The 25,681-nt window shown below is 41.0% G+C and overlaps 1 pseudogene; it reads right to left on the reverse strand.

Moving 5' to 3' along the window:
- Window positions 1-22,342: 22,342 nt before the first annotated feature.
- LOC128061664 (60S ribosomal protein L17-like) lies at window positions 22,343-22,911 on the reverse strand (annotated as a pseudogene).
- Between the last annotated feature and the right edge of the window lie 2,770 nt (window positions 22,912-25,681).

Consider the following 25,681-nt stretch of genomic DNA (forward strand, 5'->3'; position numbering starts at 1 on the left):
TTGCTGTTGGCTAAACGTATGGAGCAGTACACTGCAGGAGACTGGTCTGTCAGTGTGGAGGAGTGAACACTCAGCAAATATAGAGCAATGTCACACACAAATGTTCAACAAGTACATGCTCAGTGGGATACAAACTAAATTAACTCCAAGTTCTTTATTCACAACAAAGAAGTATATTACTTTATTCTATGTAGGAGTACTTGAATATATTTAAATTTTTTTCACAGCTGGATGCTCCCATGATAATGACAAGGGACAGTTATATAACAGCTTTCACTCAAAGTCAAAAAATATGCTCCAGACTGTTTCGATGATGTAACTATGTCACGCAGCGGTAAATGCAGAAAGCAGAAGGCAACATGTAGCAAGTTTCAAGAACACATACATGTAGGAAGGAAATTGAATTCTACGCAGACTGAAATAATTGATAGCCTGAGTTAGATGAGAAAATCTGCTGTCGCAAACGCCACTCAGGTTTCCTTAGCTTATGGAACTATAAATGTGTGGGCCTCATTCAGAGAGGGTCATTAAGAGCACTGAGTGCTTACATTTATCAAATACACAAATGACAAGCTTGAATTCTGTGTCAAACTCAGTCAAGAGTGAGGACAAAATTAAGTCATTTAAGGAATGCATAGATTCAAATATTTATTCTCATGCACATTTGTTTATTTTTTAGATTTTAACTTGAAATAGCCCAACAAAATGAGAACAGAATCCTAACCTATGAATACAATGAAAAGAACCCATAGCATAACAGTTGGACATCAAGCCTAGAGAGCAACATATTTAAATTAGAAAAGAAAGTCTGAAGAGGATGTTCGGGGAGAAAATTCTTTCCATTCAACAACGATTAACAATATATTACAAAGCTGGAAGATATTATGAAAAAGGTATATTTTTATATATTTATAGAAAAAAAAGGCAATTAGGTAGTCAGTGGGGAAAGCCATATGGTCTATGTAACAAGCAAATTGAATAGGGCATGATTTTGAGTAGCAGTTAGAATTTAAGAGTTAAATCTTTCAGTTGAGTCTGACTCTGCTACCCTGTGGACTGTAGCCTGCCAGGCACCTCTGTCCATGGAATCCTCCAGGCAAGAATACTGGTGTCGTTTGCCATTCCCTTCTCCAGGGGATCCTCCCAACCCAGGGATTGAACCTGGATCTCCCACGTTGCAGGCATATTCTTCACCATCTTAGCCACCAATCCATCTGATCTTGACATTGTTTGGGTCAGCACTCATCTAGCAACAGAAAATTACATTTTCTAATCACATAACTTGCATCACAATAAATTTATTCAATCATAATATTATAAAATATCACTTATTTGTTCTAAGGGAGAGGAAAAGGTACAGAATACTTACCATAAAGAACAGAATGTAAATGTTAGCAATATTGACAACATCAAAGTAAAGACAGAGCCATCAGGAACTAAGTGAAGCAAGAGTTGAGGGGCTTCCCTCATAGTCCAGTAGTTAAGGAGTCCACCTTGCAATGCAGGGCACAGTGTGGGTCTGGGGGGATCCCACATGCTATGGAGCAACTAAGCTTGAGCACTGCAAGTACTGAAGGCCACATGCCCAAGAGTCTGTGCTCTGCAACAAGAGAAGCCACTGCAATGAGAAGTCTGTGCACCGCAGCTAGAGAGTCGCCCCTGCTAGCCACAGCTAGAGAAGACCTGCACACAGCAACGAAGACTCAGCACAGCCAGAAACAACAGAGTAACTAAACGAATTTTTTAAAAAAGAATAGTTTTCAGTTCAGTTCCGTTCAGTTGCTCAGTTGTGTCCAACTCTTTGCGACCCCATGGACTGCAACACGCCAGGCCTCCCTGTCCATCACCAACTCCCGGAGCTTGCTCAAACTCATGTCCATCAAGATGGTGATGCCATCCAATCATTTCATCCTCTGCCAGCCTCTTCTCCTACCTTCAATCTTTCCCAGCATCAGGGTCTTTTCCAATGAGTCAGTTCTTCACATCAGGTGGCCAAAGTATTGGAGCTTCAGCTTCAGCATCAGTCCTTCCAATGAATATTCAGGACTGATTTCCTTTAGGATGGACTGGTTGGATCTCCTTGCAGTCCAAGGGACTCTCAAGAGTCTTCTCCAACACTACAGTTCAAAAGCATCCGTTCTTCGGTACTCAGCTTTCTTTATGGTCCAACTCTCACATCCATACATGACTACTGGAAAAACCATTGCTTTGACTAGCTGGACCTTTGTTGGCAAAGTAATGTCTCTGCTTTTCAATATGCTATTTAGGTTGGTCATAGATTTTCTTCCAAGGAGCAAGCATCTTTTAATTTCATGGCTGCAGTCACCATCTGCAGTGATTTTGGAGCCTAAAAAGATAAAGTCTCTACTGCTTCCATTGTTTCCCCTTCTATCTGTCATGAAGTGATAGGACCAGATGCCATGATCTCCATTTTTTGAATGTTGAGTTTTTAGCCAGTTTTTTTACTCTCCTCTTTCACTTTCATCAAGAGACTCTTTAGTTCTTCTTCACTTTCTGCCGTAAGGGTGGTGTCATCTGCATATCTGAGGTTATTGATATTTCTCCCGGCAATCTTGATTCCAGCTTGTGCATCTTCCAGCCCAGCGTTTCTCATGATGTACTCTGCATATAAGTTAAATAAGCAGGTGACAAAATACAGCCTTGACGTACTCCTTTCCCAATTTGGAACCAGTCTGTTGTTCCATGTCCATTTCTAACTGTTGCTTCTTGACCTGAATACACATTTCTCAGAAGGCAGGTCAGGTGGTCTGAGGTTCCCATCTCTTGAAGAATTTTCCATAGTTTGTTGTCATTCACATAGTCAAAGGCTTTGGCACAGTCAATAAAGCAGATGTATTTTTCTGGAATTCTCTTCCTTTTATCTATGAGCCAATGAATGCTTGCAATTTTTAAAGAATAGTTTAGGGATGGTAATTTCTCTCACCTTACATAAAGCAGAATTAGAAGTTTTCATGTTTAACTGCTGGAAGATAACTAGAATTTTATATATTTTTGGTTGATATAAAAGACAAATAGAACATGTGTATACATTCTTTTATTATTAATATATGTGGTATAGTATTGAATACATATTTAAGAGGAGAAGGCAATGGAAGAAAAGGTGGGAAATAGTACAGATAAGCCAAATTCCTCTTCTTTCATAAATGGGAGTAAGTAAATTTTCTCTGAACTTACAAATTAAAAAAAAATTATAAATATATTCTTCAGAATTATGATGATAATCACAAGAATCAAAATCAGAAACATTTAAAAGAAGCTTACCTTTTAAGAATATGCTGGGTGTATGGGAAGTTTCTATTAGAAAATATTTATTTTTATTTTGCTTTATATCATTCTATACATAAGTATGTTTTATTGAAAACAAAAGCATAAGTTAAGTGGCTCCCACTTTCACTACTCTCAGAATAAAATCAATACTTACAAGGTTCTTGACAATCTAATTCCAAATGACCTTTTCAAGCTTGTCTCAGAATTCATGGATCTGATTATCTCAGTTTTTCCCGAATGTCCCCTGCTTTCTCACCCTTTCATGCATGTCTTTTGAACACAGTTATCTTTCTGTCAAGGTGGAAGGTAGAAATCTTCTTTGACAGGGAAATTTCTGTTAATCATTTAAGAATAACATCAGCAAGAAATCATTTTAAATGGAGAAATCAGACTAGATAAAAATTTACGACTTCTTATAGAAGAAAGACACTATGAGTAAATGCTGTCGTGTCCGACTCTTTGTGACCCCATGGACTGTAGCCCACCAGGCTCCTCTGTCCATGGGATTCTCCAGGCAAGAGTACTGGAGTGGGTTGCCATTTCCTTCTCCAGGGGATCTTCTCGACCCAGGGATCAGACCCAGGGATCAAACCCAGGTCTCCCGCATTGCAGGCAGACGCTTTAACCTCTGAGCCACCAGGGAACCCCTTAGAGGTAAATACAAACTGGGAAATGGAATATTTGCAGGAGTTGGAAGGCAGTAAAGAAAGTGGTTTGAGCACATACTCCAGAGCTAACATGTCTACCACTAACCGCTGGATGCACTACTTTGCTCAAGGTCTCGGGCAGGTTATTTAACTTTCATGTGCCTCAATTTCTCCATCTGTAAAATGGCAATAATAATAGTACCGACTTTATAGCATGTTTTCGAGGAATAAATTAGTACTATACCATTTAGAAATTGGCCTATACTGAGTGGCATATCAATTTTATATACCATTATATTGTTGAGAATTTAACAGTGGGCTTATTCTCCACTAGGCAATTTATTTGCAATGCTTTGTTTAACTTCCGTCACGACTCTGTAAGTTATATCATGTTATTAGCTTAGTCTTATAAATAAAGAAACAGAAATTCAGAGCCATTTGGTGGCTTATCAAGTTTACAACTCAAACCCAAGCCCTCTGACCCTGAAGCCCACATTCTTGATGTCAATATAGGTTGGAGGCCAATTCATATGCTTTGAGCCATTTATTTTATATAATAAATATATGCAGCAATTTTATGTATCACCTTGACTGGGCCACAGGAAACCCAGATATTTGGCCAAACATTATTCTATTTGTGTCTGTGAGGGTGTTCTGGATGAGATTAACATTTGAATTGATAGACTAAGTAAAGCAGATCGCCCTCCCTAATGAGTGTACCTCACCCCATCACTTGAAGACCTAAATAGAACAAAAAGGCTAAGTGAGAGGAAACTCATTCTTCCTGACAGCCTTGGAGCTGGGACACTGGTCTTTCCTTGCCTTTGGACTTAAACTGAAACATCAAGTCTCCTTGGGTCTCCAGCCTGCCAGCTTCTGGATTGGAACTTACACCATCAGCTCTCCTGGGTCACAATCCTTTGGACTTGCACTGGAACTGTATCATCAGCTCTCCCGGGTCTCCAGCTTGCCAACTGCAGACCTTAGGACATTTTATAATGATGTGAGCCAGTTCCTTACTCTCTCTGTCTCTGTCTCACTCTCATGTATATTATATAGATAGGTGATACAGATAAAGGTATAGATACGTGGACACACATACACACTATTGGTTCTACTTCTCTGGAGAACCCTGACTAACATGTATATATTAACACATTTTAAAGACACTGGAGTGTTGGATAGATACACATCAAACTGTTGACAGTTGTCTCTTCTCGGAGCCAGAAGCACGGGACAGACTCTCACTTTATGTTTTCTCATTCTGGGTCTGTAAAGGTTTCAGAAGGAGCAAGAATAGCATTTAAAATTAAAAGTAAAAAAAAAAAAAAAGCATATCATTATTTTCTGAAAGTTAAGTTAAAAATGGCTCCTCCCTATCTCTGTGATGCCTCCTGACTCTCTTCCTCCTCAATCAGAGGTAAGAACACTCCTGAGATTTTGCATTTACATTTATTATAAAAGTTAGGGTACCTTTTCACAATTGAATGAGCCTTAGATTGAGTCTTGCATTAGGAACCCTGTTGCATTCATCTTCTTGGTCGCCTTTCACTGAGGAGACTAAAATGGGAAGTTCCTCAAATAGATTTGGTTTAAGCTAGACAAGGCAACCTAACCTGAGGGAGCAGGTATGCATTCAACCCACCTTTGCCTGTGCTCTCCTTCTCTTTGTTTTCCTGGAAACGGTTTTAATGCGCTCTGTTAGGGGCCATTCCCTTTTGACTTAGCCTCCTTTTATGTCTGAGGCTTAGTTATATAATCATAGCAAAGTTCTTTATTTTCTTCAAATTTCCTATGTAGGTGCTGGTCATTGGGGAGTCACTTCATGTTCTGAGCTGTAGCTCTGCAAGATGGGAGAATCTAGATCCAGGCAATAATTTTAAAGAAAAATTTGGACAGGGATATCAAGGATCCACAGCCCAAAGGAACCCCTGAGCATAAACACCTCCAAACTGGGAGCAAGGCTTGGATTTATATGCGTCTCTTTGCTCTCTTATTGTCACGCTAAGACCTAGGAAAGACCTCAGTCTTGTATTCTGATCTCCCTCATGCTGACCATATATGACTGTCATTTTCCCCAGGGTACATTAAATAAGAGTATATGCGTGTCTGTTTGTGTGCAATATAAAAGTACTGAGTCTAAAACTTTGTGGTTAAAATGACTAACACCTGAACTAACTATCTAATCTATGTTCTCAGATTAGCCAAAGTGATCAACTGGAGAGGGGAACTGGCTAAGAACTCCATCCAGAATACTACACTATTAGTCCCGCACTTGCACAAACCCAAAAGTGAGTGCCCCCTTAAATTTAGCACCCTAGATGTTTTGCTTATCTCCCTCTCAGTCCTAACCCTGGGTCCTGCCATCCCCACTTTCCCTGGGTCACAGCAATGGGAGAGGATCCTGCTGCTGCTGCTCAGTCGCTTCAGTTGTGTCTCTGTGTGATCCCAGAGACGGCAGCCCACCAGGCTCCCCCATCCCTGGGATTCTCCAGGCAAGAGTACTGGAGTGGGGTGCCATTGCCTTCTCCGGGGAGAGGATCCCGGTAGCGATAAATCTTTCCCACTCCCTCCGCCAAGCCCACAGTGGTTCCTCATTAACAAAATGTATTTAATTAATGAGATGTCTTCAGTAAAGTCCTCCAATAAATGAATGAAAACAGGAGAGATGAGACCGAGGTCAGAAGCAGCACAAGTGGAAAGGACCTGGAGTTTTCACTGAGAATTAGTTTACATTTCATACACAGGGAACCTACTAAAATTATTAATGTGATTTTAGGCTGCTGTTTTAGATGCTTATTATCTATCATAAAGGGAGCAGTAAACCCACTCTTCTCTGCCCTGGTAAGAAGCTACCTGGAGTGAATTCAGCAGCAGAGTATTTCTAATTATATTCTATGAGAAAAGGTTAAAAAGCTGATAATGTTTAGTCTGAAAGAGGGATGACTCAGGGACTCCATGATAATTGTTTTCAAATATCTGAATGTTTGCCAGATGTAAAGGAAGCAGGCTTATTCTGCGTGATCGCAAGGGTTAGAGCCAAAACCAGTGGGTGGCAGCTGCACAGAAACAGATCTTGGCTTGTTATAAACCCTGGTGCCCAGATGACTACTATTACAAATAATCACTCCCAGTTTAACATGTAAAATAATTGGATTTTTTTTTTTTTACCACTGTATACCAGATCGTAAGCATACCCTATATATAAGCTCTATTGGAATAGAATTATGCTAACAAAAACATGGGATGGATGGCAGATTGGAGAAGCTGTCTTGTCTCCTTCCTTCCATCCCTTTCCCCTCTTACTCACTTGGCTTTTGTTTCTTCATCTTGTGCACAGTTTTCCCAGGTGGGCACTTCCTGGGGAGTTCCCACATGGTCCAGTGGTTAGGACTCAGCCCTTTCCCTGCCGTGGCCCACCCAAGTTCAATTCCTGGTCAGGGAACTAAAAGCCTGCAACCCAAAAGAAAAATGAGAAACCTCCCTCGAGCCCATCCCACACTCTCTCTATCCCTTCCTCTCCCAAAGTCCAATTCCCCCAGTAGTCTTCACTGTATCCCAGCCCTCTGGGATAGAATGGCTTTGTCACATGGACAAAACCTTATATTTTGCATGCCCCATCCCATCCATTTCTATCTACCTCATCCCCCTTCTCTTCATTTATACTCTTGATTTAATTCCGAAATATTCACCTCCAATCTCCCTATAGTCAAGAAGCTAAAATGAACTAATGCCTATATAGAGACTTTTCATTTTTGAGATTCTGTGATTCTAAGAAAAGGCTGGGATATAAATGAACATGACATGTTGTGCTTGAAGGATGGTGATATTTGCAAGATACAGCAGCTGTATTAGGGAATTGTAAGGGTCATATTAGAAGGTTATAAATGCCTGAGAGAGAGTGAGAACCCTCCCAAAATCTGTCAGTTCCTTGCAGTAAGATGTTATACTATGTTTGCCAATCCCAAATATAGTACAACATCCACTGGCCCCAGTGATTGGTCCAAGGAATAGGCACGTGGCCCAGGCTGGACAGAAATTAATAAGAATGCCTTGCTGAGACTGGTTAAGTCTAAAATGGAGGCCAAACAGCTTTTCTTTATGCACACTGAGCTGTAGGCATGTGGCGTCAAGGCTTTTACTGGCGCCCACGCCTTGTGAAAAATAGAAACTCTAGCTACCATCTAGATAGAAAGAGCGGGTTCTAGTGGCACTAGTTTGCTGGTTCCAATTCCGGAGGCTCCTAGACCTGTTCTAGTGCCCGTACCACTTTCGTTGATTCTGTGAACTACCACTGGATCTTGCCAGCAAATTCCCTTTTTTCCTTAAGCTAGGTGGAGTTTCAACCCCATTAGCTCTGCTGCTCAGGAGACTCTTCGTGACCTCATGGACTGTACCCCACCAGGCTCCTCTGTCCATGGGATTCTCCTGGCAAGAATGCTGGAGTGGGTGCCATTCCATTCTCCAGGGGATCTTCCCAACCCAGGGATGGAACCTGCATTTCTTACATTCCCTGCATTGGCATGTGTATTCTTTATCACTAGCACGACGTGGGAAGCCCTCAGTCCCATTAGCTCCAGTCCAATTCAAACTCTGTCATTTGCAAACCCCACCCCCATATGTGTGTGTGTACATATATACACACACACACACAAAACAGATGACAGATACAGGATTAAGTACTGAGAAAAGCAAAATTAGTTCTAATTTTTTCTAATGTTAGATGCATGAGACCAAATTATGGTATTATTCATACAAATATGAGGATTAGAAACACTTTATGGGAGATGATTGTTTTGCAAGATGATACTCAAATAAAAATGTATTGTAAGGTACTGAGGTTAATAAAGATTGGAGCCTTAAGGAGAGGTCTCAGGAATGAGATACAGTAAAACATAGACTTACCGCTTGGAACTAGGAGGTAAAATCAGTTTACTAAGATAGTACATTGGGCTTTTACTATGTAATGAGATGATCACTTCCTCTATTTTTATTTTGTATATATTTTATAGAATCAATATGAAATTGTTCAGTTCAGTTCAGTTCAGTTTCTCAATCGTGTCCGACTCTTTGCGACCCCATGAATCACAGCACGCCAGGCCTCCCTGTCCATCACCATCTCCCGGAGTTCACTCAGACTCACGTCCATCGAGTCGGTGATGCCATCCAGCCATCTCATCCTGGGTTGTCCCCTTTTCCTCCTGCCCCCAATCCCTCCCAGCATCAGTCTTTTCCAATGAGTCAACTTGTTGCATGAGGTGACCAAAGTATTGGAGTTTCAGCTTTAGCATCATTCCTTCCAATGAACACCCAGGACTGATCTCCTTTAGATTGGACTGGTTGGACCTCCTTGCAGTCCAAGGGACTCTCAAGAGTCTTCTCCAACACCACAGTTCAAAAGCATCAATTCTTCGGCGCTCAGCTTTCTTCACAGTCCAACTTTCACATCCATACATGACCGCTGGAAAAACCATAGCCTTGACTAGACAGACCTTTGTTGGCAAAGTAATGTCTCTGCTTTTGAATATGCTATCTAGGTTGCTCATAACTTTTCTTCCAAGGAGTAAGCGTCTTTTAATTTCATGGCTGCAATCACCATCTGCAGTGATTCTGGAGCCCAAAAAAATAAAGTCTGATACTGTTTCCACTGTTTCCCCATCTATTTCCCATGAAGTGATGGGACCAGATGCCATGATCTTCGTTTTCTGAATGTTGAGCTTTAGGCCAACTTTTTCACTTTCCTCTTTCACTTTCATCAAGAGGGTCTTTAGTTCCTCTTCACTTTCTGCCATAAGGGTGGTGTCATCTGCATATCTGAGGTTATTGATATTTCTCCCGGCAATCTTGATTCCAGCTTGTGCTTCTTCCAGCCCAGCGTTTCTCATGATGTATTCTGCATATAAGTTAAATAAGCAGGGTGACAATATACAGCCTTGACGTACTCCTTTTCCTATTTGGAACCAGTCTGTTGTTCCATGTCGAGTTCTAACTGTTGCTTCCTGACCTGTATATAGGTTTCTCAAGAGGCAGGTCAAGTGGTCTGGTATTCTCATCTTTTTCAGAATTTTTCACAGTTTATTGTGATCTGCACAGCAAAGGTTTTGGCATAGACAATAAAGCAGAAATAGATGTTTTTATAGAACTCTCATGCTTTTTCCATGATCCAGCGGATGTTGGCAATTTGATCTCTGGTTCCTCTGCCTTTTCTAAAACCAGCTTGGAAGTTCATGGTTCATGTATTACTGAAGCCTGGCTTGGAGAATTTTGAGCATTACTTTACTAGCATGTGAGATGAGTGCAATTATGTGGTAGTTTGAGCATTCATTGGCATTGCCTTTCTTTGGGATTGGAATGAAAACTGACCTTTTCCAGTCCTGTGGCCACTGCTGAGTTTTCCAAATTTGCTGGCATATTGAGTGCAGCACTTTCACAGCATCGTCTTTCAGGATTTGAAATATCTCAACTGGAATTCGATCCCCTCCACTAGCTTTGTTCATAGTGGTGCTTTCTAAGGCCCACTTGACTCCACATTCCAGGATGTCTGGCTCTAGGTAAGTGATCACACCGACAATTTCTTCATTACTGTAAGTTGGCAATTAGTTCAAATTAACTATATTTTTATTTGTATGACAAAGGTTAAACAAAATCAAAGCCAAAACAATATTTAACACAAACAATAGCATGTGCCTCCAGAGATGGAAATGGCAACCCACTCCAGTATTCTTGCCTGGGAAATCCCATGGACAGAGGAGCCTGGTGGGCTACAGTCCATGGAGTCACAAAGAGTTGGGCACGACTAGGCAACAATTAAAAAAGATGTTGAAGTCAACAGAATAAAGAAAAATAAATAAATCCATGGGTTTCAGCAGATTATTTGGATATGTTTCAAAGATATATAAGAAAAAATTCCTCAGTGAGCTCTGAGCCCAAGTAGTCTGCTGCCATATCATACCGGTCACCAAATTTTGCATATATTTCATCTAATAACTACTAAATGTTTGGCCTGACTCTAATACAAATGTTTCAATGATGACTCTAGTTCTTCGTCTTTTTTGTAAGTCTTATCTTCCTTAAAGGTCTTGATTCACTTCTTCACTGTGGTAGAGAAAACATAGGGTTGGAAAGAAATAATTATAAAACCTAATAAACACATATGTTTTCCAAATTAAAAAGAACAATAGCATGTACCTTAAATATTTCTGGATGTAATTACTTCAAGTAATAATTTTATATCTGAAAGAATGTGAATGAGGAGCAAGAAGAAAATACCCTACTCATGTGTCATTACAGCTTTAAAAAGTAATTAGGAAGAGGAAAAATTGGATTGCTAACTCATTCTCAAGCTAAGTCAAAAGTGACTTAAGTTTTAAAAATTCTTCCTTCATCAATCCCATTTCTGAGTCAAATGACAGCGTATCTTTCACTTTCCTTAAAAATTTTCGGTTCAGAGTCATTGCTATAGCAGTGATACATTTGAAGACACAGAGAATTTTAACATATAAGACTTCTCTTTAAGAGATAAGAACCCTCTTTCCCAGAAAATTGATTAGGCCAGTAGGTGATGAGGTGGCTGTGATAATTATGATACTGTGCCGTGCCCTCGATGATCTGAATTCTCAATTTGAATTTTTCACAAAGAACTTTTGGCAGCAATCTTGCAACTCTTGCCAAGAAGAGTTGTCCCTGGTGGCTATTCAAATTAGCGAGTTAAGCAAACTGAGGTATTAAATATTCAAGTTTCTTTAAAATACCTGCTTCGTGAATTCGTGTATTTTCTTGACTCTTGAAATAGAAATCAGATTTTTCTTTTTGCGTGTAGCATAGCATGAAAAAGGCCTTCTGCACGTGTGCTTCCTGAAGCATGGTTCTTAATTCTGTATCAGTACCAGCTGAGACTTGTTAGATACACAAACTCCCAGGCTCCATCTCACATCAGGCAAATTAGAACCTATGGAGGTTCGGCCTGAAAATCCACATTTCTTAGCGCCTGCCCTCTGAGGGATTCCCATGAGAGGCAAACCCTTACTCTGTAAAGACCGATTTTTAAATTTTAACTCTTTTATTATGTGTGATAGTGTCGGTCTTCCTCACGCTGCGGATCTTTGTGGCCTCCTGCAGGATCTTTCACGTGGCACACAGACTCGCTAGTCACGCTGCGTGGGCTCTGGAAGTTGTGGTACAGAGGGGCTCTGGCTGTGAAATGCAGGCCCCAGGGAGCATGGCTGTGGCACTCGGGCTTAGATGCTCCGTAGCATGTGGGATCCTAGTTCCCCGACCAAGGACTGAACCCCCATCCCCTGCATTGCAAGTGCAAAATCTTAGCCCTTAGATCACCAGGGAAGTCCCTGAGACTGATTTTAACTGCAGAATATTTTCCCCTCTCTAGATTACTTTAAGTTCAGGAATCTAACACATGTTGAAGTTTTTCAAATTTAAAAAGTTTCAAAGAATACTTTCTCTGTGTCTCAGAAAGAAAGACTAGGGAAACAAATCTTTTGGGATATCTTCCTATTCCACGACACATGTTCCCTTCTCCGAGTTTTCCCAGCTACCAACGGTGAGACCCTAGGAGTCAAGCTGGTGTAGTATACCTTAATCTTTGGTCCTGTTTGATTGTGTCAGGGTAATACCTAACCCAGGTGGGCCAGTAAATCTCAGTCAACCTCCTTCTCTCAGTTGAACTGAGAAAGTAAAAGAACATAATAGCTGGCAACTGTCACCTTAACGCTTAGAATGAAGTTCACTAACTCTTAACACCAATGTCCCTATTCCCATTCTTAACTTGGGCCTGAGACAAGAGAAGATATTTCAACTGTGAAACCAGAACAAAACAAAACATCTACAGTATACACACACACACATTTTTTTTGAACTTAAAAATAATATAAATTAAGTCTCAGTATGAGTTGAAAGATACAATTGAGGACATATCCAGAAAGTTGAGTAAATTGACAAAGATACAAAAAATAGGGAAATCAACATAAGGCGACACAGAAGTTTCAATATACAAATGAATGGCATTTCAGAAAATCAGAGATCATTAATGAAAAAATGTAGGAAATTCCTCATATCTGAAGGACATGATTTTAAGAACTGAAAGGGCCTCTGAGTGCCCAGGACACTTGATGAAAAGAGAGCTACGTGAAAACACATCTCATGAATGTATGGAATACTGAGGACAGCTAGACGATCAGAAAAGAGATGTATCATAAGGGTAAATATAGGACAATCTGATTTATATAATAGTTGCTCAATAAATTGAATCAGCTTGGCTTTGCGCTTTGACACCACAATCCTATAAATTACAAGGAGCTAAAACAATGCCTTTGAAATTCTGCAGAAAAAATGTTTCCTAAACCTCTATAGTCAACTAAGTTATAAACAAAGCAGAGAAGTAGAATAAAGGTATTTTCAGACCTCTATGATCTCAAAAAAAAAATCTTACATCCTATGCACCCTTACTTGAATAATTGTTTGAGACGGTTCTCCAACACAGTAGCGAACAAAACCAAAACAAAAAGGAAGACGTGGATTATAGGAAAGAGGATCTGTAACGTGGAAGAGAAAGTCTTGGATCCCAGGGGGATATCTGGACGAGCATAAAAGGCAATGAATTCTAACAAATCAAATCAGAAAACTCCATTTGAAGATGAATTTGACAGAACACTTGAGTTGCCTGAATATCTTGAGAGGGTATTTAGACCCCTGGACTTGGATTAGTGATGGATACATAGAAAATGAAGAAGTTTTGTTTTTTAAGTAAAAACAAGACAATGATCAACTTCAGTTTGCCCCCCAAAAAGTAATCATTGTTTACTACATTGCTTATCTCTGAATAGCAATCATTTAGTCATCACAGTGTAAACACTGAATATTGATCTAGCCAAAGTATAATTTAACACTCTTGGAGCATAAAAACTAATAATAACCCAAGTCTCCTGTGTCTCCTGCATTAGCAGGCGGATTCTTTACCACCAAGCCACCTGGGAAGCCCCTTATTATATTACAGAAGTCTTATATCATCTTTTTAAAAAAAATTCTGACTGCACTGGGTCTTCATTGGGGCAGATGGGGCTTCTCTTGCTGCAGTGCTCGAGCTTAATTCCCCCCACAGCATGTGGGATCGAACCCACATCTCCTGCATTGGAAGGAAGATTCTTAGCTACTGGACCACCAGGGAAATCCCAGTCTTATATTCTCTTGGTAATCAGGGTCAGTTACCCCTGACAGATGTTGACCCTCTTCTTTCCTGCTGATTCCTGGACGCAGGAAGCCAAAGTACACAAGTGGCAGTTTTCACTTAGAGTTCAAAGGCCCCTTTGGTGGGCCAAGGTCTGTAAACCTGCAAAGCCCAGAATTATGGAGGTAGGAACTGCAGAATCCCTCTGTGGGTCATGAGAAATGATGATCAGTGGGGCCACTTATGCTTCCACCCCTTCGTTCCCAAGCCATAAACAGAAACCTGATTCAGTGACGTGTACCTATTGTATCTCCCAGGATGTCACTCCCTCCTTGCGAACTATGTTTCCAAGCTGGCATTTCAGTTGTAACTTCAGCGGGTCTTTCCAATGCGCTATCAGATCTGCTATTTCTGGATGATGTGAGAGGTGATTCAACCAGTAGGTCCCATCATCTTGGGCCCCCTCCTGCGAGGTCCCTGCTGTGAAGTTGATCCTCTGGTTATTGGTATACTGTGAGTGATTCCATGCTTATGAGTCAGGCACTCCATAAACAGTATCATAATGGTGTTGGCTGAGACTGCAGGCTGGAAAGGCAAAGCTGTACCTGGAATAAGTTTCTTTTCCTGAGGATGAATCACTGGCCCTTCTTGGATGGAAAGGACCCAATGTAATAAACTTGAAATCAAGCAACCAGTTGGTCTCTCAACGAATATTGCCACACTGTGAGCTCAACATTGTTCTCTGTTGCTGACAGACCAGACATTCAGAGGAAGCGATGATTATTGATTATATAGGCCTTGGCATGCGGGATTCCATCCTACTGGGCTCACGCCTAGACTCTGCCTCTGACACCATGATCACTGTATTCACACGCCCATCGTGCCAGTTCTGGGATTCCTGACGGTAAAGGCTGGCTAATGTCGACTGGCTAAGTCATTTTATCTACTTAGTCATTCAGTGCTTCCCCCACGCTGGGTGGGCTGCATATGACACAGTGGTAACGGGAGGGCCATGATGACCTTTTCGGTTTCTAGTTTAACTCAAGTTTCTTCATCCAACAGTTCTCAAAATATCTGGGCGTTCTCCTTTCTCCAGTGTATAGTCATCTGAGTGAAGTGGCTGAAGGTCCCTTTGGGAAGGTACTAAAAGAATCTTTACCATACATTTCCCCTAGGGACCTATTCACCTTTTGAGTTAATAATTTTGGGGGTCTGAAAATTGGCTTAGGTCCAATTGGCTTAGAAATTGAGCAAAGGATCACAACTTTTTATTGGAGCAATTGCCCTGAGGCTTCTCTCACCTATTCTTGCATTCTTTTGATTGTATTAATATAAAGCAGCTTTGGGGCGTCCCACTTATTTGTCCCTAGGGACGTCATTTCACTAAATTATCTCCACAGCTCCCTTGTAGATTAAGTTCCCTTAGGGATCTCTCCAAATTTACCATCATATTCTTACTTGTTTTCTCCTGGGTTCTGGCAGTCAGGTGCCACCAACTAGCCTCTATTGTTTCATCATCCCGTCATCCCCACGGCTACTGATGAGCCCGGTTCTGTGATTGTGTTTTTTTACCATCAGCCCTGGTCTACGGAGAGGAGCCAATACCGATCTTGGTGATGCTGACCCCCATCTCATGAGCAAATTACCGATAGTTCGGTATTTTGTGATGTGACTTTTAGACCCTTCTGTGGAACACAATCCTCTGGTAGGTCTTCTTACTTCACATATTATATATATTCCAACATGCTCATTTCCCTGACACATTTTTTAAAATTAATTTTTATTAGAGTATGTTTGCTTTACAATGTTGTGTCAGTTTCTGCTGTACAGCAAAGTGAATCGGCTATACATATACACATATCCCCTCTTCTTTGGATTTCCTTCCCGTTTAGGTCACCACATAGCACTGAGTAGAGTTCCCTGAGCTGTACAGTGGGTTCTCATTAGCTATCTATTTTATACGTAGAATCACTACTGTATATATGACAGTTTCAGTCTCCTAATTCATTCTACCTTCCACTTCTCCCTCAGTTTCCATATGTTTTTCATAACTTCTGTGTCTCTATTTGTTTCATAAATAAGATCATCTTGTTCCTCTGATGGGCTTCCTGGTGGCGTTGGTGATAAAGAACCCGCCTGCCAATGCAGGAGATGGAAGAGATGTGGGTTCGATCCCCAGGTCGGGAAGATCCCCTGGAGGAGGGCGTGGCAACCCACTCCAGTATTCTGGCCTGGAGAATCCCGTGGACAGAAGAGCTTGGTGGGCTGCAGTCCATGGGATCACAAAGAGTCAGACACAACTGAAACGACTTAGCATGCATTCTCTTATAGTTTAAATCCCTTCTGTCACTTAGGCATTTCAACTCAACTAAGTATGAGCCATCACTTTCTCCAGGTTTCTAAGAACCAACCATTCTTCTACTTAGGAGTGTCCTCAGGTTAACAAAATCTTGCTTATTTTCTGGCTTCTGTGATCAAGCACCCCAGATCCTGCCAGAACATGCTAGCTGAATTCTTGCAGCCTCTTTGGGGTATGACCTCCTTCCTGCCTTTGCAGGTACAGTATGTACCAGCTGGACCTGCTAGAATATAAGCCTCGTGATTAACCTAGCATCAAGAAGAGGAAGGGGGAGTGCTCTTTGTTGCCTCATTGAGGCAAGGACTCTGCACTCGCTTCTCACATGCGGCACAAGCTAGCTCTGAAGAGCTAGGATGGGTCACTTGAGCAGGCCAAGCCACTTTTCAGTTCTCTTTATGAATTTTTTTCTGACAATTTTCTCTAGAATATCGATATTTCTAAAGTTCTCCCCATGAACTCACTTGATAACAAAACTTTTATTAAAAAAAATTCTTAAAAACACCATGAGGATAAGAGGAGAGGAAATAAACTGGGAGCTAAGTAATTGTCATTGCAAAATACATTATAAAGCTATGTTCCTATTGATAATGATTTTTCGGATTACCTCAATACTCTGCTGCCTGCTGTTATCATACACCACAGTTGCCTAACTAAGATACACTTCTTGGATCTGTGTTTTTTTTAGCAATTTATACTATGACTGCAAGAAAAACAAATAGAATGCATTCGTACCAAGTGTTCCTTTCCTCCTCATTCTGCTAACTTGAACAGCTCTCTAGCAAACATGCATATAAATATACGACCTACAAATAGGTCTTTATTTTTTTTGCCATAGAAATAATGAACCAAAATCAACATTACTGTGTAGTCCCAGGGAATTTTGATGACCTGTCTTCCAAATGTGTGCAAGTGTATTCTAAGATAAGGGTACAATAATATAAAAGTTTCACATCGTATTCATTGGCCCTTTATCCCTGGTCCCTAAATTCTACTTTGCTTTTCAGTTTTAAGTCATTATGTCATTAGCCCCGCTATTGAGAACCAGAATAACCATAGGTCATTATCGCTCCTGTTTGTCATCGTCCTTCTACTGGGGTAATCCCTGGGCCCTGTGGGGATGTGCTCTGAAATTTTAGTTCTCAGTTAGGTATAATAATAGTTATCATTTATTGAACACCTAATATATATTACATCATTTAACTCTCAACACCACATAGATAATATTATATCCATTACATCAACAAGGAAATAGAGGATCAGAAAAAATAATAATAATTTACTTGTTCAAAGATGTTCAACTTGCAGGTAGCAATCTAACTGACCGAAAAAGCATATGTTCTTAATTTTTTCAGAATATTGCTGCATATTACAAATGCTGCCATAATAATCCAGCCTGGTCACTTCTTCAACTGGTTTCTGCCTGATGGGATTTAACCTTCCCCAGACCTACTATGGGGCTTCCTTGGTGGCTCAGATGGTAAAGAATCTGCCTGCAATGCAGGAGACCTGGGTTCGATCCCTGGGTTGGGGAGATCCCCTGGAGAAGGGAATGGCAATCCACTGTAGTATTCATGCCTGGAAAATTCCATGGACAGAGGTGCCTGGCAGGCTACAGTCCATGGGGTCTCACAGAGTCGAACACAACTGATCAACTTCCAGACCTACTATGAATCAATTAGGGTCTCTTCTTTTCCCTCTACTGCCTCTTAAGTACACACAGATAAAGAATAAAGAGATGGGAAAAGAGCAATGATAAACAGTTACAGCTCAGTCTCATCTGATAAATGCCCATATTGTGTAAAACAACATGTATATGTTGTTGTCCATACAATATATAGAAATATACTGCATTTGCCATTAACAGCATGAAGAAAGTGAGAGCAAAGCTCTCACAACAAAATGACTTCCCATAGTAATCTGAATCCACAGGAACAAATGAAGAGAACCAGAAATTATAAATAAGAAGACTGATATAACAAAAGTTATAAATACACACTTTCTCTCCTTTTTTATCTTAGTTTCATTTTGAAACATAAAATTATAAGTTAAAAATTATAACTATGTATTTCTGGGTTTACAACATTTATAGATGTAATATAGACTTACTATAATAATACCAAGAAAGGTATTATAACAATAAAAGGGAGGAAAGAGAATAGAGTTAAATAGGATACCATTTCTACATCTCATTGAAATTGTTAGTATAAATTTGAAGGTGTTAAGATGTATATTGCAAGCCTTAGAGCAACCACTAAAAAATCCCTCAAAACAGTGTGGTGAAAATAAGTGAAATAAGCCAGGCACAAGAGAGCAAATAATATATGATTTCCCTTATATGAGCCAGAAATAGTCATATAGATAGAGACAGAACAGCAGTTTCCAGAGGCCGGGGCAGGGGCAGAATTATTGCTTAGGGGTACAAAGTTTCAGTTGGAGAGATGAAAAATTCTGGAAGTTGAAAGTAGTGATGGTTATACAGCAATGTCAGTGTACTTGATGCCACAAAATTGACTTTAAAATGGTTTAACTGGCCAATTTTATGTTATATGTATGCATGACCACAATTTTTAAAAATTAAACGAAAGAGTGAAGTATCCATGTGTGCTATAATCCAGAAAAAACTTGAAAACTATATGCTAAGATAAGGAAGCCAGTCATGAAAGACCAAATATTCTATCATTCCATTCACACACAATCCCAGAATAGGGAGATGTATTTCTGAATGAGACGAGAAGTAGATTCAGTGGTTCTTAGGGCTGCGGAGGATGGAGAAGTAGGAGGATAACAGATAAAGGAGCTTCTTTTTGAGGCAATGAAATGTTCTAAAATGGACTTTAGTGAACATTCCATATGTCTGTGAATATACTAAAATCTATTCAATGGTACACTTTAAATTGGTGAACTTTAAGATATATGGATTCAGTTCAGTTCAGTTCATTTCAATCGCTCAATCGTGTCCGACTCTTTGTGACCCCGTGAATCACAGCACGCCAGGCCTCCCTGTCCATCACCAACTCCCGGAGTTCACTCAAATTCACATCCATCGAGTCCATGATGCCATCCAGCCATCTCATCCTCTGTTGTCCCCTTTTCCTCCTGCCCCCAATCCCTCCCAGGATCAGGGTCTTTTCCAATGAGTCAACTCTTCGCATGAGGTGGCCAAAGTACTGGAGTTTCAGCTTTAGCATCATTCCTTCCAAAGAACACCCAGGGCTGATCTCCTTCAGGATGGACTGGTTGGATCTCCTTGCAGTCCAAGGGACTCTCAAGAGTCTTCTCCAACACCACAGCTCAAAAGCATCAATTCTTCAGCGCTCAGCTTTCTTCACAGTCCAACTCTCACATCCATACCTGACCACTGGAAAAACCATAGCCTTGACTAGACGGCTTTGTTGGCAAAGTAATGTCTCTGCTTTTGATTATGCTATCTAGGTTGGCCATAGCTTTTCTTCCAAGGAGTAAGCGTCTTTTAATTTCATGGCTGCAGTCACCATCTGCAGTGATTTTGGAGCCCAAAAAAATAAAGTCTGACATTGTTTCCACTGTTTCCCCATCTGTTTTCCATGAAGTGATGGGACCAGATGCCATGATCTTTGGTATGTGGATTATGTCTCAATAAAGCTGCCTTTTTAGCAGCTAGCTGTAAGATGAACGTCCGCCATCACTGCTTCTGTGTGGCACTGCACTGGGGGACCTGGTGATGGTGGCAGTTTAGACGCTCAGTCGTGTCTGACTCTTGCGACCCCATGGACCACAGCCCTCCAGGCTCCTCTGTCCATGGCATTCTCCAGGCAATAATACTGGAGTGGGTTGCCATTTCCTTCTTCAGGGGATCTTCCCGACCCAGGGATTGAACCTGGGTCTCCTGCACTGCAGGCAGGTTCTTTCCCAAATGAGCTATAAGGGAAGCCAGGGAACCTGGCATAAAGATTGAAATGGAGGGACTTGCCTGGTGGTCCAGTGGTTAAGAATCCGCCTGCCAGTGCAGGATACATGGCTTTGATCCCTGGTCCAGGAAAATTTCACATGCTGTGGGGCAACGAAGCCTGTGCACCGTAACTACTGACCCCACGTGCTGCAACGGCTGAAGCTTGTACCCTCGGCCGGTGCTCTGCAACGAGAGAAGCCACTGCAACAAAAGGCCCACACGCAATGACTAGAGTGCAGCTCTGGCTTGCTGCAACCAGAGAAAGCCCAGGGGCAGCAGTGAAGACCCAGCACAGCCAAAAACAAATAAATAAATACTTTAAAAAAAAAAAGATTTAAAGGAAAATATACTGAACTACTCTATAAAATTGCAAACTTCTTGAGGACTCTGTTTTAATCTTCTTTGTATCCTTGGAAGTGCCTACAATTCAACCATTTGTATGGTAAGCCTCAAAAAGGTTTGTGTTTAACTCAACTGAAATTGAAACCAATTTGCAGTAGATTGTCTAAGCTAGACAGTCTCTCACTTTGAACATTATTCTGTAGCCAAAGACGACCAGGTACGAGGTGCGTCCAAGACACAAGGCAGACCCGAGGGAGCCGTGAAAGGAGCAGTGAAGGAGCACAGTGCAGAAAGCAGGGTTTTTAATTCTTACAGTTAATGTCTCAGAGAGGAAAGACACAATATTTATCTATAGGGAAAAAAAATAGATCCCTATGTAAAAAGTAGACCTGGAAAACAAGACAGAACTCTTGAAGTTAAATATCTGATAGCTAAAATTAAAAATTCAGTGTCATAACTGGAAGACAAATAGAAAAAAAAAATGATGAACAAAAGGAAAAAATATTCGAAAATCAATCCAGGAGATCCAATTTGTCTCCTACAGGATTCCGAAACACAGAACAGAGAAAATGAAGAGAAAGGATTATCAAGGAAAGATTATTATTCTTTAATTTCCCACAATTAAAAAGATTTTTTTTAATTGAAAAGGATCACTAAGTGCCTGGAGGGAAGGAAGGAAGGAGAAAAGGAAAAGGAAAGTAAAAGGAATGAAATGATGTTAACAAAACTTCACCAGGAATAACAGATCCTAAATTTCTCAAGAAAGAGAAAAGGTCCACATACAAGGGACCAAGTGTCAGTGTTGTGGTTACCTACTGTCGCATTATCAACCACCTGACAACTTAGTGGCTTGAAATCACAACAAGAATTTATTTAATTCATGAATTGGCTGAAGAACTCACTTCCAAGATGGTCCACTTATGTGAATGGTGAGTTGGTGCTAGTTGTCTGACTGGAACTGAGGGCCAGAGCCCTGGGTTCCTCTCTGGGGTTGGTTTCCTCGTAGGCTGATTGGCAGCCAAACAGAGCAGTGGATAAAATGATCTCTATGTGATGTGATTGGAAAAGTCTTTGTACTTAATTAAAGATAATACCAAGTGATTAATTAAAAAAAAAAAAAAAAAAGAATGGTGCTGTGCTCCCAAAGCAAGTGTCCCAAGAAATAGGGAGTAAGGATTTCCACTTTCTACTATCATAAATGTCAATGCTACCACATTCTATTTGTTTAGAAGTCAAAGAGCTTGGATTCAAAGAGACAAAACACAGATTCTAACTCTTAATGGGAGGGCTGTCAAAGGATTTGGGGCCCATGTTTTAAAACTGCCAAAGGGTCCTATATCCATACCTGTGAACAAGGGAATGCCATTGATTGTTACAAGAGAGATGACATGGCCCTAACTAATTTAGATTAATCAATTTGTATCTGGAAGTGGGGTCAATTTTTACAAAGTCACATGAGTGAGGAGGTAGGAAAAGACTGGTTGCTATATAGTCAGCAAATACCACCACACTGGGCGGGGATGGGGGAGGGTGGTTTGTATTAAGCTGGCTTTCCTATGTTTAAAACAATGTTTATTTGCATTCATTTTTTGCAGCATTTATTCCCGGGCCAGAAGTTTTGTTTCTTCAGTTTCTTATGGAATATCTTTCTTCTGTGCAGTCTCCTCTTCTGGTTTAGGAACAATCTGTTCTTTTTCAGTAAGGGTCATCTCCATGGGGCAAGGAGAGCCCACGTACCAGTCGATTCGACCATAAGCTCTGTAAACCCTGCACCGCATCTTAGGGGCTTTGTTCACCTGGATATGTTCAATGACCAGGGAATTGACCTCTAAGCCCTTAAATTCAGCATTACTCTGCATTTTTGAGCACGTGCAGTAGAAATTCAGCACTGTTTTTGTGCCACCGACCCTGCGTCCAGACCCACTGTCTGGCTCGTGCACACAAGCCGACTCCACCATTGTAATGACGGGATGGCACACACGGCGTGGAATGGCGCACATGGCGTCTTTAAAGTAGCCTCCTTCAGATAACTCGGTGGCTTGCCGGGTATGCCTCCCTTAATGGCCTGGGAAGTTTCACGAGTGTTGTTAAAGTGAACATAAAGATCTGAACCTCTTGATTTGCATGATTTTATGGGGTTTTCTGGGTCAAGTGAATAGCATACCATTTTCAGAGGTCACCCTGGGAATATTTATAATCTAATTTAAAGTAGAAAAGTGCAGGGAGTATAATCCATTGTATAGATAGGCTTATGCAAAATATATTCAAACAAAATGCAGATTTTATAGAAAATATACAGACTAGATTGTGTGATAGCACTATTTCAAGGCCTTAAGAATGACTCTAGTCATACCATATCATTATATTATAAAGCATGAGAATTTATCATCATATCCAGGATTTAACTGAGACTTCTTTCCAGTCACTGATTTTAAGTGACATATTAAATATTCTTCATCCTGAATTTGTTCAGATAATTAAACTTCTAATAGCCAGATATTTAGTTGCTATAAACTTTTATCTCCCCCAAAGAAAATGTAGTTATAGCCTATAATGATATTAAAAATAAAGCAAAAATAGTCAATTCTCTGGGATGAAAAATGTCTCAAGGAGGCTTTATTCATTGCTTGATGTATAATTCAGCCTATTAATTGAAGACTATTTTATCTTCTTTGTATAAATTTCCTTTCATTAAAAACTAATTGAATATTGTACAAAACTGCAGGATATAACTTTATATGACATTTATGAACACTTACATTTATTTGCAGACTAAGAAAATCAGTCCATGAATAAACCTTTGAAAAACTGAAGTAGCAACTTTTAAAAATACAGAATGCTTTGCAAGATGACTATTTTGTTCATTAGCATTTTAAGCGTTTAAATAAATTAAAATGATTCCTTTTCAGAAAAAGTTAGTGTTTTTCTATATAATGTGAATTAAAGGATAAACAGCAATTTCATACATCATTTTTTCTTTTATTTATACAGTTACCGGCAGTGGAAAAGAAAAATAAGATATGCTGTTCTGTGGTGCCAATTTGGCATATGCATTCCGGATTGGCCTCGGGGTAGTGAGGCAGTTTGGCTTGTTAAAGCTAAAAAATTGATGAAAACACAGAACAACAAAAATATCCTGAGAGTGCTGCTGGAGAGCAACTCCCCACACCATCCCTGCATTGGGCTATTTTTTAGGAATTCTAATCCTGTATGTACTCTCTTTTTACTTTGCTTTGTGTTTATGGCAATGAAGATTATGAACTGTCCCTGTGGTTATAGCTTTGTTTTATTTGTTTGTTTTTCAGTATTTGCCTTCCACCACTCTAAGCTCGAGACTTCCCTGCTGGCTCAGTGGTTAGGAATCCGCTTGCCAATGCGGGAGATGCAGGTTCAGTCCCTGGTTCTGGAAGATCCCCTGGAGAAGGAAATGGCAATCCATTCCAGCATTCTTGCCTGGACAGTCCCTTGGACAGGGGAGCCTGGCAGGCTATAGTCCGTGGGGTCACAAAAGAATCAGATACAATTTAGCCACTAAACAACAAAAACTCCAAGTTCAATCATAGTGCCCATCTGAATCTCTGCAGGCCCCAGAGCCAGGCGACACTGACTTAGATTGGCCGATTGGTGGTGGTGGTTTAGTTGCTAAGTTGTATCTAACTCTTGCAACCCCATGGACTGTAACCTGCCAGGCTCCTCTGTCCATGGGGTTTCCCAGGCAAGACTACTGGAGTGGGTTGCCATTTCCTTCTCCAGGAGATCTTCCAGAACCAGGGACTGAACCTGATCCCTGACACAGGGATCAAACTCAGGTCTCCTGCACTGCAGGCGGATTCTTTACCGACTGAGCCCACCAGGGAAGCCCTGGCCTCCTGGGGATACCTGGAAAGAAACCCAGGATGGACAGTTGACTCCAGAAGGCTTATCTGAATACACATCCCTAAAGGAACTGAGGAAGGCAGGAAAGCCGAGGGAGAAAGTGACCCATGGGGTCTCAGCTAATACCAGCAGGGAACCTGGATCCCAATTAAGGCACAGGAGGTTGTCTTTTATACCCCCTCATTCAGCTAGTCACTGGCGATGCGCCACTCTAGGCAAGTGATGGACCCTTGGATGAGGTACTTGTCTGCAGCTAAGGCTACTTTCCCAGTTTAGACAGTTCCGAGATAGCAGCAGCTAGTACACTCAGAAGCTGGAAGATGAATCCCTCTGCCTTGAAGACAGGATCCAGATGGAAAATGCAGTATCCAACACACTTCACTCGTTGCTTCACCCAGATTCCTAGAGGAGGTTCTCCCTGGCAACAGCTTCTCTAGAATTGATGAGGTATGAATTTGTTAACTACGTACCAGAAAGGGTAAGAGATCTCTAAGGTACCATGAAGTTAGCAAGAGCGGGAAGCACTACCACCCTAGGGCTGAGCAGACAAATGAAATATTTGAAATTATGAAATCTTAGAAACTTGGGAAGAGCGGCTCTGAGGATCTGAAGCTCGGACCTGGAGGAGACACTGCTTGACTAGTGCTGGGGCCTCTGACTTCGGGGAGGCTCTGTGAGGCTTGGATCCAAGCTTAGAAATCTGACTGATGCTGGTGTCTCTAAGACAGCTGTGATAAAAGTTATTCCCCAATAGTTGGAAAAACTGCAAACTGGGTATGTACACACACAGATACACACACAAAATGGAATATTCAGTTCAGTCGCTCAGTCGTGTCCGACTCTTTGCAACCCCATGAATCGCAGCATGCCAGGCCTCCCTGTCCATCACCAACACCCGGAGTCCACTCAAACTCATGTCCATTGAGTCGGTGATGCCATCCAGCCATCTCAGCCTCTGTCATCCCCTTCTCCTCCTGCCCCCAATCCCTCCCAGCATCAAGGTCTTTTCCACTGAGTCAATTCTTCACATGAGGTGGCCAAAGTATTGCAGTTTCAGCTTT

The sequence above is a fragment of the Budorcas taxicolor genome, chromosome 16 (assembly GCF_023091745.1).
Source record: "Budorcas taxicolor isolate Tak-1 chromosome 16, Takin1.1, whole genome shotgun sequence".
NCBI lineage: Eukaryota > Metazoa > Chordata > Mammalia > Artiodactyla > Bovidae > Budorcas > Budorcas taxicolor.